This window comes from Lissotriton vulgaris, chromosome 1_1 (genome assembly GCF_964263255.1).
Source record: "Lissotriton vulgaris chromosome 1_1, aLisVul1.2, whole genome shotgun sequence".
In the NCBI taxonomy this organism is placed as follows: domain Eukaryota; kingdom Metazoa; phylum Chordata; class Amphibia; order Caudata; family Salamandridae; genus Lissotriton; species Lissotriton vulgaris.
In genome coordinates, this window is record NC_141685.1 from 1,351,086,571 (window position 1) to 1,351,104,298 (window position 17,728).

The 17,728-nt window shown below is 50.6% G+C and overlaps 1 protein-coding gene across 1 annotated transcript in view; it reads right to left on the bottom strand.

Annotated features, from left to right (window-relative positions):
* The window catches only part of ARHGAP9 (Rho GTPase activating protein 9), a 580,228-nt gene that overhangs the window by 178,962 nt on the left and 383,538 nt on the right, over positions 1–17,728 (bottom strand). The window lies entirely within an intron of this gene.

A 17,728-nucleotide genomic window follows, 5' to 3' on the forward strand; every position in this document is an offset into this window, starting at 1 on the left:
ATGGAGGGCTATAATCTACCAGGGAAACGGACCGGACTACATGCCTCTGCAGCCCCAATGGAACAAAGTATAGCCCACCTAACTCAAAATAACCTTGCAAGTTACTAAACATTTCATGGATCATATAAAGCCCAACACCACATTTAGGGGACATTCAGTACTTCAAGAACAGTTTGGAGTGAGTAGAAAATTCAACTTCAACAGGTTTAAAAAGGAACAGCTACTTACCTTTTACAAGTGTTTACAGCTAGTTTAATTCTCCACTGAATCACAACTGTAAAATGATTCTTGGCTGTCAGACTGGACTCCAGAAACACTCCAAAATGTATTAGCTTGTATTGCAATAATATTTTCTACTTCCCAGTTTTAAAAAAACTATTGAAAATATGAAACTACACAAAAACAGTTTAAGTCTGGCACCCACTAAAACAGATGACTGTTCCTTAAAATTCAGCTTCTGTTTTGAGGGTAGCCTACTTCAAGGTAGCTAGGCTAGCCACATGGTATCTACTTCATCTCAGCTATTTTTCAGAGAAATATTTAAAGAGAAAAATTTCTGCAAGTATTTAATAACAGGCAGAGTGAGAAGACTGGCTATGCATCTGGGGAGGATAGTATTTTTGGAGAAGAAAAATCTACTCACTCTGTAAGCATCTGTTCGTAGGTGTGAAATGCTGTAGATTCACATGCACAGCATCTTCCTGCCGTCTTGCGTTGGGCTCGCATGTGTGCAAGTTGTTTTTCTTCAAAGAAGTATTTGGAGTCACGAAATGCGCTGTGACTCTTCCTCTTGGTGTACACTACACATGGACACCGACTGTTATATCGTTTTTCGCACAATGGATGAGATTATGTATGAAATATACACGAACAAGTGAAAGAAAGAGCTATATGCTTCCATGGAAGTGGATGGGTGCATGCGAATCTACATCACTACATGCTACAAACAGATGTTTACAGGTTAATTAGCGTTTTATTGTTCATAGTATGTGTGGCTGTAAATACACGTTTAGTATAGACTGTATAGCAGACTCTTCCAGAAAGCGGTGGCTAGTGTATGAGTGATGCAGATGTCTGAAATAACGTCCTCAACATCGTCTGGCCTACTAAGGCCTGTTGACAGGCCAGGACATCCATAAAATTATGCTTAGTAAAGGTGTGTGGTCTTGACGAGGAGGTCGCTTTGCAGATTTCTACATGCAGGATGTTTCCTAGTAATGCCATAATCTCACCCTTTTTACAGGTAGAATGTGCCTTAGGTGGTGCAGCTAGAACCCTTTTGATAAGATGTCTGAATGCATTTGACTGTCTTCCTGGCAACGCCTCCTTTGGAAATGGAATGACCGCTCTGGGGCTTTGGAAATGAGATGGTTTTACAGAATGGCTTTGTCCTGTCAATGTGATACACAAAGAGCCCATTTCACAACCCAAAGTATAAAATACACTTTCTGCAAAGGAGTCTAGTTACAGAAAGAAAACTAGGAGCCCTATGGTTTGGTTGAGATGAAAGGGTGATCCGATCTTGGAAGGAATTTAGGACTATTCTCAAGAACTAACCTATCTCTGCGGACCTGGGTGAATGGCTCCTGCACGGGGAACACTTGCAGCTTGCTAATGCATGTAAGAGAGGTAAATGCCATAAGGAAGGCCCCCTTCCAGGTGAGGAACAGAAGGGCACAGGAATACATTGGTTCAAAGGGTGGATACATGAGTCTGGTGAGGGCTACGCTTATGTTTCACAACTACCCTGGAGGTATCCTGGGAGGTATGAACCTTTTAAGATCCTTCATAAAGGCTTTGACTACAGGGAACTTGTGTTCCCAGTTCTGCATGTAAGCCACGACTGCAACTAAATGTAGGTGACTAGAGGTGTAGGCAATGCAAGCCTTATTTTTGTAACCATCTCTGTTTATTGGGTTTAGTAGAACATAAGCACCCTCCATCCCTCAGTCTCGCAAACAGAAAGAACTAATGAAGGAGGAGAGTCTCTTAAGCTTTGTGGGGTAGCAGTACCAATCGAATACAGTTATATAGTGTTTTTCCCTGCCAATAAAGCTGTGAGAGTTTGTGGTTATGTCACGCAAGAGGAACTTCCACTTATAGTCTGATGTAGGTGTGTATGTGTGTGTGTGTGTGTTCGTGTGTGTGTGTGTGTGTGTGTGGTGTGTGGTGTGTGTTTGTATGTGCGTTTGTGTGTATATGCAATTTTCTGCCATCGGAATCATAACGGATGGGGACAGGAAGTTACCATGTTTAGCAAAATAATGTACAATGATGATATTTTACATCTTGACTCCTTGGTCAACTTCACACATTTTTCATACGCTGTACAGATATGTGGATATATAACCAGTGTTTAAATTGGGTTTAATGAAACTGTTCATTTTCCTAGAGGCAGAACATCTGCTTACTCTTCTTAAAGGAGAAGACCTTTTGATTATGAAACATGTCTGAGATGGCAAAACAGTCTTCAATTAGTCAAAATGGCACGGGTTTTGGGCTGGGGTAATAGCTGGATTACGGTGAATAGGAGTATCTGGTGACAGGAACGATGTGTCCAATGATCATTGAGTGATGGAGTCCCACACCTCCGGTGAAGTTCAGGTAGGAGTGCTGAGGTAGGCTTTGGGTGGTCTGGACCCGAGGTTTCCATATTAGATCCAAAGGAATGTGCCAACCGCTGCCCACTCCATATGGACCCAATGTTTCCTAGAGGCTCTGATGGACCAGTAAACAATAACTCTCAGTTTAGATCATTTATAATAGAATGCGAAATCTGGGAGGGCAATTCCTTCCTTTGCCTAGGCTAGCCATTAGACTTTGTGACTTAATGTGGCATTACGAACTTGCCAAATAAATTGTAATTTCAGCGAATGCAGCTCAGAGAGGAAGGATGAAGGGAGAGCAATCGTGAGGGCCTGGAATTGGTATACCACCTATGAGTGAATATTCGTTTTAGGTTCAAATTTCGTCAGTAACTTTTACCATGATCTACTTATGAGCACAAAACAATTGTAACAGTCTCAAGGGGCAAAGCCCAAAGGCAAATTGACATCTTATTTCAAAATTAAATAAAAAGATATAACTAAGACTATAATACAATCCCTTCATTAATCCCTCCAACCCAATTTCGCTTTTGATATGAAGTGTTGCAAGGTACTGATTCAAATGACAAGGCTGTGTCTGGGTTGAAACCTCCCCCTGTCTCTGTCAAGTGAAAAAGGCGTAGATATTTTGGGCATGTCAATTCTCGAAATTCTTGAGAAAGGATCGACAGGATGGGGCCCCAAAGTTTCCCAAAGGAGGCTCCTTGGCCTACGAGTGTTAGGGAGATTCTCTTCATTCCCAGGATATGCCATAGAAGTTGTAACCATCCCCTGTGGGTGGGCGTATGTGATGTACCCCAGTGCAAGAGTATGTTCTGGGTTGAAGCTCCTAGGGCTAGGCCTAGTTTTCTGCCACATCTGAATTTAAGGGGCTAGGTAAGGGAGTTGGAAAGACCCAGCAGGGTGTATGTGGGAATCTCGGGATCTGTGTGTGGAGGTGTGAGTCTATTTCATCAAGTACCTGTGTCTATTAGGCCTGAAGTAGAGGGCAATCCCTGAGGATATGCAGCAAGGTGCTATGCTATTCCACAGCCTCTCCAACAGTCGGCGCTGTGGTTGGGGTTCAATTTGTGCAATCGAGAGAGAGATAAATACCAATACGTCGCTACATTGGTAGGGGTTCCCGTAAGTGGTGTGTTACATGCTGTATAGCTAGCCCTATAATAGATATCTGTCCATTCCTATTCTCTCAATTGTCTTCCCAAGTTGCGCTCCCACCTTTGTTGTCCCGCCTTGTACATGTGCCCGTTATGTTGTATCAGAAAGGATTATAGGTCTGATGTCAACTGCGTCGCAGATGTTTTAGCAAGTAGCCACTTCTCATATGACGTGAGGCGCCTATGCACGTTGGACTGGTTATCATGGTGTACTAACCAGTGGCATAGTTGCAAATAGAGAAGTCTTTCAGACTCTGGGATAATAAAGTCTGAGCGGAGTTGGTGGAAAGGGAGAATCCCATTCTCATCAAACATGTGGCCCACTGAGTGGCACTTCCTTCATCTCCATGGCGCAAATGCGTTTGGGTGAAGCCTAGGGGTGAAATGTGGATTGTCGAACAGTGGCGTAATAGGGGAGGGGAAGGTCATAAAGCCACACCTAGTGCTAGCTTGGTCCAGAGCCTCGACTGTTGCTTGTGTAATTGGGGAACGGTAGAGGTTTGGAGGTCTCTGTGACTGGGGTAGAAAAGGGACCTTCCAGAGGATGTGCCAGCCACCAGCCTATCCTGAAAAAGCCAGTATTTTTTTCTGATTCTGGTTGGTACCATAACACTAAATATCTAATTTGGGCTTCTCTGTAGTAAGTGAGCAAATATGGTATGCCCAGACACCCCGGGCCTGATTCACAGAATGAACTTAAGACTCAATCTTAAACTTACTACTATTTTGGTATTCTCAGAATGCACTTACTCATTTCGGTATTCACAGAAGGCACTTACTCATTTCGGTATTCACAGAAGTTAGTAGTCCTAACTTTAGAACTCCTAAATGCCTTCTGTGAATACCGAAAGTCTTAAAATTAGGATTTTTCTCAGTTTAGTAGTAGTAAAGTTAGGACTCCTAAATGCCTTCTGTGAATACCGAAAGTCTTAAAATTAGGATTTTTCTCAATTTAGTAGTAGTAAAGTTAGGACTCCTAACTTTAGGACTCCTAAATGCCTTCTGTGAATACCGAAAGTCTTAAAATTAGGATTTTTCTCAGTTTAGTAGTAGTAAAGTTAGGACTCCTAAATGCCTTCTGTGAATACCGAAAGTCTTAAAATTAGGATTTTTCTCAGTTTAGTAGTAGTAAAGTTAGGACTCATAAATGCCTTCTGTGAATACCGAAAGTCTTAAAATTAGGATTTTTCTCAGTTTAGGAGTCCTAAAGGTAGGAGTCCTGGCATGAATCCCTATTGATTGTAAAGGGGGCAGAGGTGTGCCCGTTGTCTCTGACTGTCGCTGTGGGCGGGTGGTAACAGTTTGGATACCCGTTCTATATTTCTCACCTAGGCCGAAGTGAGTGAGGACCCTTTCTAGAAATGGCCAGTGCATCTATCAAAGGCCTTTTTGTGCATCCATTGTTAACAGCACAAATTTACTTTGAGCTCGGCTGCTTTTTCTATGATGTGTAGGATACGCTTGGTATTGTCGCCAGCCTGTCTCTGAGGGATGAACCCGGCCTGATCTGGGTCAATTATCAAGGACATGTGGGCATTAAGTCAACTCGCTAGTGAACCAGTGAACAATTTTAGGTCAACGTTCAGCAGCAAGATCGGCCGGTCTGATCCACACTGTTGCTTATCTTTGCCGGGCGATTGGTCTCTGAAGCTGAGAGGATGTTTCTCTCTTGCTTTGCGGAAGATTTCTTCTAGAAGTCTGGGAGGTATACTAATATATCCGCCAGTGTGGTTCCATCTGGGCAGGGCCTCCCAACCATATGAGCCCGGTCTATTTTGTTATTAGTGTCTGAGTCAGCTTCTAAGACATTGCAGAAGAGGTCCCTAGCAAATGCGAATTTGTCCTCTCCTTCTGCTTTCGTCACCACTACTCATATGCAAATATTATTCCGGCGAGATCTGATCTCCAGTTCTGCATGTGCTTGGAGTTCTAACTGTTGATCCCGAAGGCAAACTATATCCTGCTGTAGGGATTCCAGTTCTGCCTCCCGGCTGTTTCCTCATTCCTCTAGGGTGGCGACATGGTCGCCCGCTGAATTGAGATCTCTCCTGATTTCCTTGATGTCCTGCAAAATGTCCCTTTAAACTGACTGCAGGTCTTCTTTGAGTGACAGACAGCTTCAATGCCTCTGCAGAGGGTGGCGAGTCTCCTGTGCCACCCTCAGCTGATCCAGAGAGCATATCCTTTATGGTGCGATCTTCCTTATTACAGGCGGTTGCCATTTCCGATATGCGTAGAGCCAGGCGGTAGCTCAGCTATTGAGAGGCCTCCTTCCCGGTGAGAACTCCACACGGTTCCCGTGCAGCGGAGGGACCGGGTCAGAGCCTCAGGTTGTTGCTCGCTATTTCATCTGACTTCAGGGAACAAGTTCACCATTTTTGGGAACCACAGTTTCCCCCAGGCAGGGCCATCGCTGTACTGCCAAGTACAATGGTGGAGTAGCGAGCAGGAAGCGCCAAGACGACAATGGGAAGGTGCCGTAGTGGGATTGGTCTCCAACTGGGGATGAACTGCTATTTGCACTGTTTCATTTTTTTAATGTTCTACTGAAGACCAGAGGCTGGTGGGTGGTTGTGCGCTGCCCCACGCTTCAGTGGGCTGGGCCTTGTCCGCTCGAAAGCCAGATGCGTGAGAGAACTTGGTACTATTATAGGCTGTGTTGCTCCCTTGACGCTGTGCTTGTTCTCTTTACGATGGGTCACTGCAGCACCCCTGGGTTAGAGCAGGAGTCTTTCCCGGCCAGGCCACCCTGCCCGAAGTGGTGACTAGCGCCTCATCTACTATTCCCTTGAAACTCTTCCAAGGGGACTTAGCCCCAGGAATGTGCAGGCCTCCGCCTCCAACCTCGTCACAGCTAGTGACTCACTATAGCAGGTATCCGCCTCTGCAATTGCCTTATGGGCTCGCCTTTGTCTTGTGTAGAGGCTGTTGCCCCAGGGGGGCCCTCCACACTAACAGCTTACTCAATCTCTCTCTGCCTCTTGCACCAAGGGGTGACCTGAGCAGGGCTGCGCCTCTCTGGGCTTGCAGCCTTCAGCTAGATCCGGGCCTGCTCTAGGCGTCCTTGGGACCCTCCAGCGAACCGAGGGTGGCCAGGGAAGGTTCATCCAGCCGTCACACCCAGTCGTGTCTTGGCTCCACCCCGCGGGCCGGCCTCGCTTCAGAGCCCAGACCAGTCGTCTTCAGGCGGGTCGGGCCTCAGCTACCACTCCGGTCCCCTTTCAAAATCTCCTGCGGCCTCTGGATCTGCCGCCTCTGCCTATTTTGTCCCCCAGAGGGCCAGCGTCACAGTCGCGGAGCAGGCCCGCACTCCGCCAGGTTCCGCGACCGTGACTCGCCTCTTGAGGAGGCCAGTTCCAGATCTTCCTTTTCGGTCCTTGCTCGCCTCGAGATCGCAGGTGCCGGAATAGAGCGAATATGCTACTTACCAGTATGCATCTGTTCTTGGCATGTAGGGCTGCTGACATTCATATCTGTGCATAGATCGCCGCTTAGTGTTGGGTCCGGATGATTGCACATTGTTGTCCTGGAAGAGTCTTCGAAGTATCACAAGATAGGTGGCTCCTCCCCTGGACTACAGTGCGCATGGGCATCGACTCCATCCCCAGATTGTTTTTAGCCATTGTGGCCAAGATGGAATGAAACTCAGTGAAAGATGACCATGCTATGAGTATATATGTGAATACTGCAGCTGAAATTTTTCTTTCTCAAACTCTTGGTACACACTGACTTAGTAAGCAGTAACCAGAAAACACCAACCAGGTCTCTGAACCCTTCACATTGGGTTCCTGTATTGCGTATACTGCAGCTGCTACAGGCGCCGAGGAGGAGGGCGGGCGATATGAATGTCAACAGCCCTACATGCCAAGAACAGATGCATACTGGTAAGTAGCATATTCGGTTCGAGGCATGTGGGCTGCTGAATTCATATCTGTGCATAGAATACATAGCAGTCCCTCCATTAGCGGCGGCCGTCCGTGCCAGCTGCAGCAGTTTGGAAAAGTGTTTTGAGAACAGCCTGCCCTACAGCTGCCTGCTGTTTGGAGTGCACATCAACACAGTAATGCTTAGTAAATGTGTGTGTGGTAGACCATGTGGCTGCTCTACATATGTCCTCTAAGGGAATGTTGCCAAGGAAAGCCATAGAGGCCCCCAACTTTCTGGTGGAGTGGGCTCTTGGTGGAATGGTAAGAGTGTGTTTTGCTTTAGCATAGCAGATCTGGATACATTTAACGATCCACCTAGCAATACCAGCCTTGGAAATAGGGTTACCTTTGTGGTGTGGCGCAAAGGCGACAAAGAGTTGCTTAGAATTTCTAAAATCCTTGGTCCTATCAATGTAATACATTAGGGCCCGTTTAATGTCAAGGGTGTGGAGCATCCGCTCCGCCAGTGACTCAGGATTTTGAAAGAAAACAGGTAATTCGATTGTTTGGTTGATGTGGAACTGAGACACAACCTTGGGCAGAAACTTAGGGTTAGTGCGGAGCACCACCCTGTTGGAATGAATTTGGATAAATGGCTCTTGGATTGTGAGGGCTTGCAATTCACTAACCCTCCGTAGCGATGTAATTGCTATGAGGAAAGCCACTTTCCATGTCAAGAACTGAATTTCGCAGGAATGCAGTGGCTCAAAAGGTGGACCCATCAGCCTGGTAAGGACCACATTGAGTTTCCACTCAGGAGCTGGTGGAGTCCGTGGTGGAATGACTCGTTTGAGGCCTTCCAAAAAAGCCTTGATGGCAGGCACCCTGAAGAGGGAGAGATGCTGCCTATTTTGGAGATAAGCGGCCATTGCAGACAGATGAATGCGAATGGAAGCATAGGCCAGGTTACACTTGTACAGATGAAAAAGGTAACAGATGATGTTCTGAATAGAAGCATCCAGCGGGTTAATGTTGTGGTCCGCACAATAAATGACAAACCTCTTCCATTTAGCAGGCTCTAGTAGTGGGCTTCCTCGCCTCCCGAATGATGTCCATACAGTCGGGGGGTAAGTGCAGGTAGCCAAACTCTAAGACTTCAGGAGCCAGATCGCCAGGTTGAGCTGTTGCGGATCAGGATGCTGAATGTCGCCATGGCTCTGCGTCCGAAGGCTGGGTGTGAGACGTAGCCTCTGATGCGGTACCACGGACAGTTCTAGAAACGTGGTGTACCATGGTTGGCGAGCCCACGTTGGAGCAACCAGGATGAGAGTCATCGAGTGCTGCCTGAGCTTGCGTGCCACCAGCGGTATCAGAGGTGCTGGGGGAAAAGCGTACGCAAATTTGCCTGACCAGTTCATCCATATCGCATTGCCCTGCGACTGTGGGTGTGGGAACCTGGCGGCGAAGCTTCGGCATTTTGCGTTCTCCTCCGTGGCGAACAGGTCTATCTCTGGATGACCCCACCTTTGGAAGTACGGCTGGAGTACTGAAGGATGTATCTCCCACTCGTGCATCTGGTGGCTGTGCCTGCTGAGCAGGTCCGTCATCTGATTGTCCTTGCCCGGGAGATGCTCTGCCATGAGGAAGATGTTCCTCTGAATGGCCCATTTCCACATGCTCTGAGCCAGATGAGACAGCTGCGGAGAGTGTGTTCCTCCCTGCTTTTGAATGTAGTACATTTCTGTATTGTTGTCCGTCCGGATCAACACGACCTTGTTGCACAGATGTACTTTGAATGCCTTTAAGGCCATGAAGATTGCCATCAGTTCCAGAACATTGATGTGCATCTTCCCTTGGTGTTGCGTCCATAGTCCCTGCACCGTGTATTGGAGTACATGCGCTCCCCATCCCTGGAGAGAAGCGTCCGTTGTCAGGATAATCTGTGGCACAGGCTCCTGGAACGGTCGGCCCTTGCAAAGGTTTTGTGGATTCCACCAATGCAGAGAGTTGTATGCCCGACCGCTCACCAACACTAGGTCTTTCAACTGGTTGTGAGCCTGAGTCCACTGACGTGCCAAGCACTCCTGAAGCGGACGCATATGTAGCCTCGCGTGCGGGACTATGGAGATGCAGGAGGCCATCATGCCTATCAACTGTATGAACACTCTTGCTGGAAGCGAGTGTTGAGGTCTGAATTTTTTGATCAGCGATTGAATGCTGCTGACTCTCACTGAACTTGGCTGTGCTGTGGCCGCCAGAGTGTCTATGGTCGCACCCAGATACTGCCGTATGTGGGCGGGCTGGAGATGGGATTTTGGGTAATTCAGTGAGAATCCCAGATCGTGCAGGAGGTGAATGGTGTGGGACACGTGGTCGGCGCACTGCTGGGCCGACTTCGCCTGAATGAGCCAGTCGTCCAGATAGGGGTAGACGTGGATGTTTTGACGTCTCAGATGCGCCGCCACCGTCGCCAGGCACTTCGTGAACACCCGTGGTGCCGTGGTGACCCCAAAAGGCAAAACCCTGAATTGGTAGTGCTGGCTTTGGATGGTGAACCTGAGGTATTTTCTGTGTGAAGGATGTAGTGGAATGTGAAAGTACGCATCCTTTAGGTCCAAAGTTGCGAGAAAGTCCCCCTGTTGGAGCAGCGGGAGCACTTGCTGCAGTGTTAGCATGTGAAAGTGCTCTGACAGTATGTAGAAGTTGAGGGGCCTGAGATTCAGGATGGGCCTGAGGGACCCGTCCTTCTTTGGAATCAGGAAGTACAGGGAGTAAACTCCTGTGCCTCTTTCCTGTATGGGCACAAGCTCTATTGCCCCTTTTTGCAGCATGACGTTGACCTCCTGCTGCAATAAGTGCAAGTGCTCGTCCGACATAGGACGGTGCCTTGGGGGTATGTTGGGGGGAGTGGATGTTAACTCCAGACAATAACCAAACTGGATAAGCTTTCTGACCCACCTGTCCGTGGTGATGGACTTCCACACGGGCAGGAACTGCTGGAGTCTCCCCCCGACCGGTGTGGTGTGGTCGGGGGGCAGTGACAGTGCGTCACTGTTTGTTGGCGGTAGAGGACCTGGAGCTGTTGTTGCCACGTCCTCTGCCTTTGGCGCTGTTGCCGCGGTATCCACCTCGACTCTTGTTGGCATAAGTAGTCTGGGTGTTGCCTTTGTAGAACTGCGCGGACTGCGAAAGTTGACCCCTTGAGATGCCCCTGGTATTGGAGCGACGAAAGGACCCACTCCGAAACTGCTGGGACTGTAAGGCACCCATGGATTTTGCAGTGTCGGTGTCCTTCTTCATTTTCTCAAGGGTGGTATCAACCTCAGGGCCAAACAGGTGATCTGGGTTGACCGTTTGGTTCAAGATGGTGGTTTGAATGTCCAGCTTGAACCCAGATATTCTTAGCCAGGCATGTCTATGCAGCATGACGCTAGTGTTAATGGCACGTGCGGCGGTGTCAGCCGCATCCAGAGCGCACTTTATGGAAGCGTTGGAGATCAGCTTACCCTCCTGTATTAGCATATCAGCCCCTTCCTTATATTGATCGGGCAGGTGTTGCAAAAGGGTCTCTAGGGTATCGTAGTGTGCCCTGTCATAACGCGCCTGGAGCGCCTGCGTGTTGGAGATGCGCCATATGTTGGCTGCCTGCGCTGCTACCCTCTTCCCTGAAGCTTCAAAGACCTTCAATTCTTTGTCTGGGGGAGGAGCATCACCCGTAGTCTGCGAGTTGGCCCTCTTCCGGGCATTGGAGACAACCAGGGAGTCCAGAGGCAACTGTCCCCTCATATAAGTTGGATCTGTGTGCGCTGCCTTATATTTTTTGTCAATCCTCGGGGTGATGACTCTCGCCCTGGTGGGCTCTTTGAAGACCTCAGCAGCGTGCTTTAGAACACCCTTCAGCATTGGCAGAGTTTTCACAGTCTTTTCACAGACAGAAAAGGTGTCAAAGAGGAAGTCTACGTCCACAGGGTCAGCATGCAGCTGGACGTTGTGATTGGCTGCTGCCCGCTCGATGAGGGCATTGAAAGCCGCAGAGTCTTCGGTGGGGGAAGTTTTAGCGGAGAAGAGCTGAGGGTCTTGTCCAGAATGTGGGTCCCCAGGCTCACCACCAGCAGACCAGGGCTCTGTCACCTCCTCTGGATCTGTGTAGACTGGATAGCTATATTCATCTTCGTCATCGCCCTCACCAGCGTCTATATCGGAGTGAGTGGGCGTGACCTCGTGAGCCCGTGGTGAAATGGGCTCCACCAAGGCTGGAGTACTAGCAGAGTTCATCTTCCGCTTTAGTGGGATCTTGTACGACTCCAATTGGGGCTCCGGGGTGATTTTCCTCTTCAGGAGGGAAAGCCTACCCATTTCGGCGTCGATGAAATGTTCTTGACGCTCCACTTCTGAAAGTTGCCGAGGCCGCGGGCCATGGACCACCATCGATGCCTTCGGCGTCGAAGAGACCTTTTCGGGCACGCCGGCCCCCGGTTTAGCAGCGAAAGCCTTCGGCGCCGTTTTAGGCGGCAAGGTAAAAAGGATCGGCGTGGGCGCCTTCACCGGTTTCTCCAGAGGCTTGGGTGGCGGAGGGTCCTTCGGCTCGATTGCTGCGGCGCCGTCCCTTATGCGCTGCAGGGACTCCGTGACCTTTTTCGTGAACGCAACAGATGGACGTGCCGGTTCGACGGAGTCTTTAGAGGTCGGCTTCGGAGTGGAATCCTTCCAGGTCCCCTTCGGAGTCGACACACTTGGCACGGCCCCTTTGGCCTTTTTCGTGTGGAAGCGGGGCAGAGAGGGCCTTCGGGTCGTCGGTCCGCTTCTTCGGGTCGGCAGAAGACCCCTTGGGGTCGTCGACCATCTTCTTGTGATCGAGACGACCCTTGCTGGCGTCGACCGTCTTCGGCGCCGATGCAGCTGTGTCCGACCCTTTTACCTTTGGCTTCGACGTAGTAGCCTTCGGGTCGGCCATTTTGACGTCGCCCTTCGGCTCGACGGCCATCTTAGGTGTCTTCGGCACCGAGGCCTCCGAAGCCTTCGATCCGACCAATGCGATGCGCACTTTCGGTTTCGATATGTCTGGCGTCGAGACCGTTGATTTCACTTTCGGTTTCTGTTTCACCGGGAGTGAATCGGTACCAATGTCCGTGGCCGGGCCATGAGGCGGGGCCGAGGAACTCACATCAAGGTCTTGGGTAAGGCCCGAAGGCGATCCCTCGACCTGGGCCTTATTGATCGGAACGGCCCCAGAGTCAGATTGAGGAAGCTCCTCGTCCGAGCTATCCTCCATGGCCCCAAGGGCCCCGCCGTCGTCTCCTACCTCCTCGACGACGTCACCGAAATCTTCGGCTTCTGCGTCGTAGTCGTCCTCGACCTCCGAAGCGGTGTTAGATTCTGAGACGTCCTGGAGATCTTCATCCTCGACCTCCTCAGCATCGAAAATGTCCGTAGGCGCCGGAGCAGATCTCTGGGCCTCCAGGCGCGCAGCTCGACGGAGCTTGAGTGTCTTCTTGGACCGGAACTTTGAACAGGCCATACACTTGGCCTCGTCGTGGTCCGGGGACAGGCACTTGTTGCACACCGGATGGACGTCGATGTGTGGGTACTTTGAGTAATACACCGGACATCTCTTGAATGGACTTCGGTCCATGATGGTCGATGAGTCTGGAGCGTCGACTAGGCCCTCCGTGCCGAAAGCACGCGGAAGTACAGAGCTCGGCTCGGAGCCGAGGAAAGTTGCGAAGCCGAACTCAAGACAATACCGACACAAGTCCTAAAGACCTTTTGGTCTCAAAGTCAAGTTAAGCTAATACTGGTTGATTTCGACAAGAGGGAACCAAAGACATCCGAACCCAATGGCGGAAAAAAACAATCTGGGGATGGAGTCGATGCCCATGCGCACTGTAGTCCAGGGGAGGAGCCACCTATCTCGTGATACTTCGAAGACTCTTCCAGGACAACAATGTGCAATCATCCGGACCCAACACTAGGCGGCGATCTATGCACAGATATGAATTCAGCAGCCCACATGCCTCGAACAGGGTTAGTACCGATCCCCAGCCTCTTGGCGTGCTTGGTTGGGGTCCGCATGTCAATTATAGCAGGGTCAGCGGCCAGGTCTGTGGCAGGGACAGGGAGACGAGAAAAAGGAATCCCACCCAGCTGCCATTTTGGCCACGGCCCGAGAATATTAATTTAAACAAAGTTTATTCTCCCCAGCCAGGAGAGAACGGGTGGAGACCAACGCCTAGAATTGTTCAAAATAGAGGTGAGGAGTTTAGGATAATTTGTGGACGACACCAGGGACCATAGGATGTTGTTGGCAAATAGCATGATTTTGTGCTCCCCACGAGCAAATGCTTCTAATCTCCTCACCTCCTCGAATCTAGGCTGTTAGAGGTTCAATACTTAAAGGTAAAGAAGAGAGGGGATAGGGGTCATCTCTGTCTAGTACTCCTCAGCAAAATAAAGGGCTCAGGCAATATGCCATTCACCTGTACTCTGAATATGTATGCGATGATCGTACCCTGTCAATAATATTGCAATAAAAGTGGGGCCTAAACCAAAGCACTTAAGGGTGTGCATCATGCAGCTCCAGTCCACTCGGTCTAAAGCCTGCTTGGCATCACGAGACCCCAAATAAGCTGGGATCGGGTGTTTTTCTTAGTAACCTTTTTGACGAGGGGGACAACCCTCCTAATGTTATCATGAGACCGGCATTCCTTGATAAAAAATTGCGTACAATATAGCATCCAAATTGTGTAAGGTGATGTACCTATATGAAGAGCAAAATCAAAGGGTGTGGCTGAGCCAGCCAAGATGGCGGACATGCTTGCATGAAGCTCCAAGTGCAAGCCCGACAATCGACAAGCATCTCCACTGGTGGAGTTGTACAGAAGCACTGCCGACTAGCAGGACATCCACCGGACTGAGACCTACCCTCGCTGAGAAACGGGAGCAGTGAGGCAGAAAAGAAACCGGTCCCGGTGTCATGCGGCCGCAACCAACATGGCAGCGCATGGTGAGCTTCCCGGTGGAGGGCCATAGGGCAGGGCATCCTGGGCTGTGGGGCACAACCCCTGACTTGGAGCTGGGTTCCGTTGGTAGATGGTGAGAGGCGCTGGGCTCAACGGCGGGATCCCCCTGATGCGAATGGGCCCATATACGGGGCTGGACGGACGCATCCAGTAGCATCCGAAATGGACGAAGTGCGGCAGCATGGCTTAACGATGAGGGCCCTGGCCGGCTGGGCACCCGGATTGTGGCGAAGTGTGTAAAACAAGTTCCGCACCGTGGATGAAAGGAGAAGGTGGATGCCCCTGCCCTCCCACAGCATCTCATCCACCTGTGAAGCCTGAGAATGGTGAGGCCTGGGCTGTGCACTGGCTTAGTGGTGAGCTGGGACTCCCCTCTTGCCTCCAGATCTACGATCCTGCACGAAAGCCTTTGGAGGAATCATCCCCGAACGGTGGATCTGAGGGTAGCCTGGGGGTGGCAGTGACGGGGCACATAACACAGGCTGAGCCCACTCAGCCACCTACAAGGTGAGTCCTAGAGTCGCAACCCCCTGCTCGGCACCATAATCTAGGTGCGGGGAGAAGGACATATTTCTGGGTTATGAAGGCCGGGGTGCGGGCCCTCGTGTGGGGGGCTTTAGATCTGAGATACCCCTACCCCCCCTGGTGTCCCATATCAGCACCACCGTTAGGCAGCAGAACATCCTTGCATGAATTCCCGGAGCTCCAATTCAGAGTTACCACCAAGGCGTGGACCTGGAGGCCCCACTAGAGCAGTACGGGCCTTGCAGTCCCCCGACACATGCTTGTTTCCTGGGGGGCGACTTCCCGCAGGACAACAGAGGCATTCTGTAGCCTTCCACAAGAAAAGAACAATGAAAGTATTTACACCCTGAGATTGGCACCACCACCGGCGCACCCCCGCTGAGAGACTCTCCCTCGGGGGTACCAGTCGCTACTTACCAGCTCCTTTTTCCCAGACCCTGTCTACAAGTGATGGCCTCGCCTGCGTCCCCCTGTGGCTCCAACTCGGCGCCATCATCGAGGCACAGAGTGGGGGACCCCCACAGAGTAAACTTGGCCTAGCTGCCCCCAACACTTGTTTACTTCCTCGGGCTCGGCCCCCACGGGACGGAAAAGGCTTTAAGTAACTCCAAGTATAGAATGGATATTAAAGGTATTTGGGCCTTGAGATCGATGTTGTGGCAAAGCGCACCTGATAAGAGAACCCCCCTCTGGGGCACCAGCCGTTGCTACCCGGCAAGTCACCCATGACCTTGCCTACACGTGGAAGCCCAGCGAACTTGTAAGAGGCAAACCCTCACAACTTCTGCTCCGCGATACACAAGGGGAGGCCACCCACTCCACTGGCGGAGGACCCTCCAGCCGACATGGTCTCAGAGGGCGTCAAACACGGAAGACCGGGTATAGCCCGCTGCAGTGGGGAGGACCTTGCAAGTTAACACAGGGGAGCATAGAGGAGCCGCCTCCCCCAAAGCCATGGGGAGACTACGCTCGAACGTCCTGCCAGAGGCATCCGTCCCAGCACGAAACCTCTCCCCGGCCACCAATAACCAGCAAATGGGAATGGGGATCACGGCCACCCTCGCTATGTCAGAACAATTGGACAAGGTGCTAGCTGCCATACAGCACACCAAGGTCACCATGGGGGATACATTTGGGGCCACACCCACAAATCTTAACCTTCTACGAGATGACCACTGCAAGTTGGCAGGTAGGGTTACAGATGGGGAGAGAACCCTTTCTGGCCTGTAACCCCTGGCAAAGGAACAAGAAACCCTGCGTGATCTTCAAAGCAGGGTCACACAGTTGGAGGGTTGATCGGATGACCTAGAGGGATGGTCCCGGAGGAGCAGGGTCCGGGTCTTGGGTCTACCAGAGGGAGTCGGGGATCAGACCCCATCATCTACATAGGACCCTGGTTCAGATCCTTCACGCCAACCTCATAATTGACAACCTTCTTTTTCGTTGAGAGGGCGCACCGGGCCGCAGCGTGTCCCCTCCTGGGCCACTAATGGTGAAACTTCACTTCAGTGATAGAGACACGGTGCTGTGTGCTGCCAGGCAAAATTAACACATCATGCTATTTCCCCACTATATTCAAGCAGTACAAAGCCAACGGTCATCCTTTCTAGAGATAACACGCCGCCTTGGCCAAAAGGGGATACAGTACTCACTGCTGTTTCCAGCATGCCTCAAGGTAATCAATGACGGGGTCACCTCCTTCTTCACAGACCCGGCTGGGGCATCAGACTGGATCGATCACCACCCACTGGACCCTCAATGCCCGGAGACCGTGTGAATCTTATGAGCACGAGGACCCCGGAGCAGACATCATCAGGGGAGGAAAACCAAGCCGCACTCGAAATCTCTACCCAGTGGCTCCATATCAGGCTCCCCGAATTTAGAACAAATTATTGCAGAACGCAGGAGAGCACTGCAGGCGGCAGACCTGGGACATACCTCTGTAATCTCGGATGATGAGAGAGGCCCCCACATCTTCACCTCTGAGGAAGACCCCAGCAAAATGAGCAACTCTCCAGCAAAGTCAGTGACTGCGCCCTTATTGACCCCCAAACAGCAGACACGCTCATTTAAAGGACAACTGCAGTAACTCCTGTTCCCCTTTGCATTTTTGATTATATCATAATCCAACACTAACAAGACGCTGGTAGTGCAGCTTCTTCATGCTCCCGGTCTCACCTGACTTCCCGGTTTCTTATGGGCTGCTCACACCAGTTGCTTTGGGTACATACACGGCTCGCCCCCACGATACACCGCTTGCACCATGTTTGGTTTGGGCGTACTGCCACTTATGGTAGGTTCCCAGTATTTAGAACATGTCCAACCCCAGTTCTTACCCTATCATCTGGTCCTCCCCTACGTTCCATATGGTGGGCGGGTGCCACGGAACCTCAAAAACAGCTATCTCCAGGATGTAAGCGAGATCTGCGAGGCATCTCTCCTTATGCCCTTTCCCTCCTGCCGTCACCATTGTCAAATCATGACCCCCACAGCTGACACCGGCATCCTCACTCTGAATGTACGAGGTATGCACACAGCCCACAAACGCTATGCTA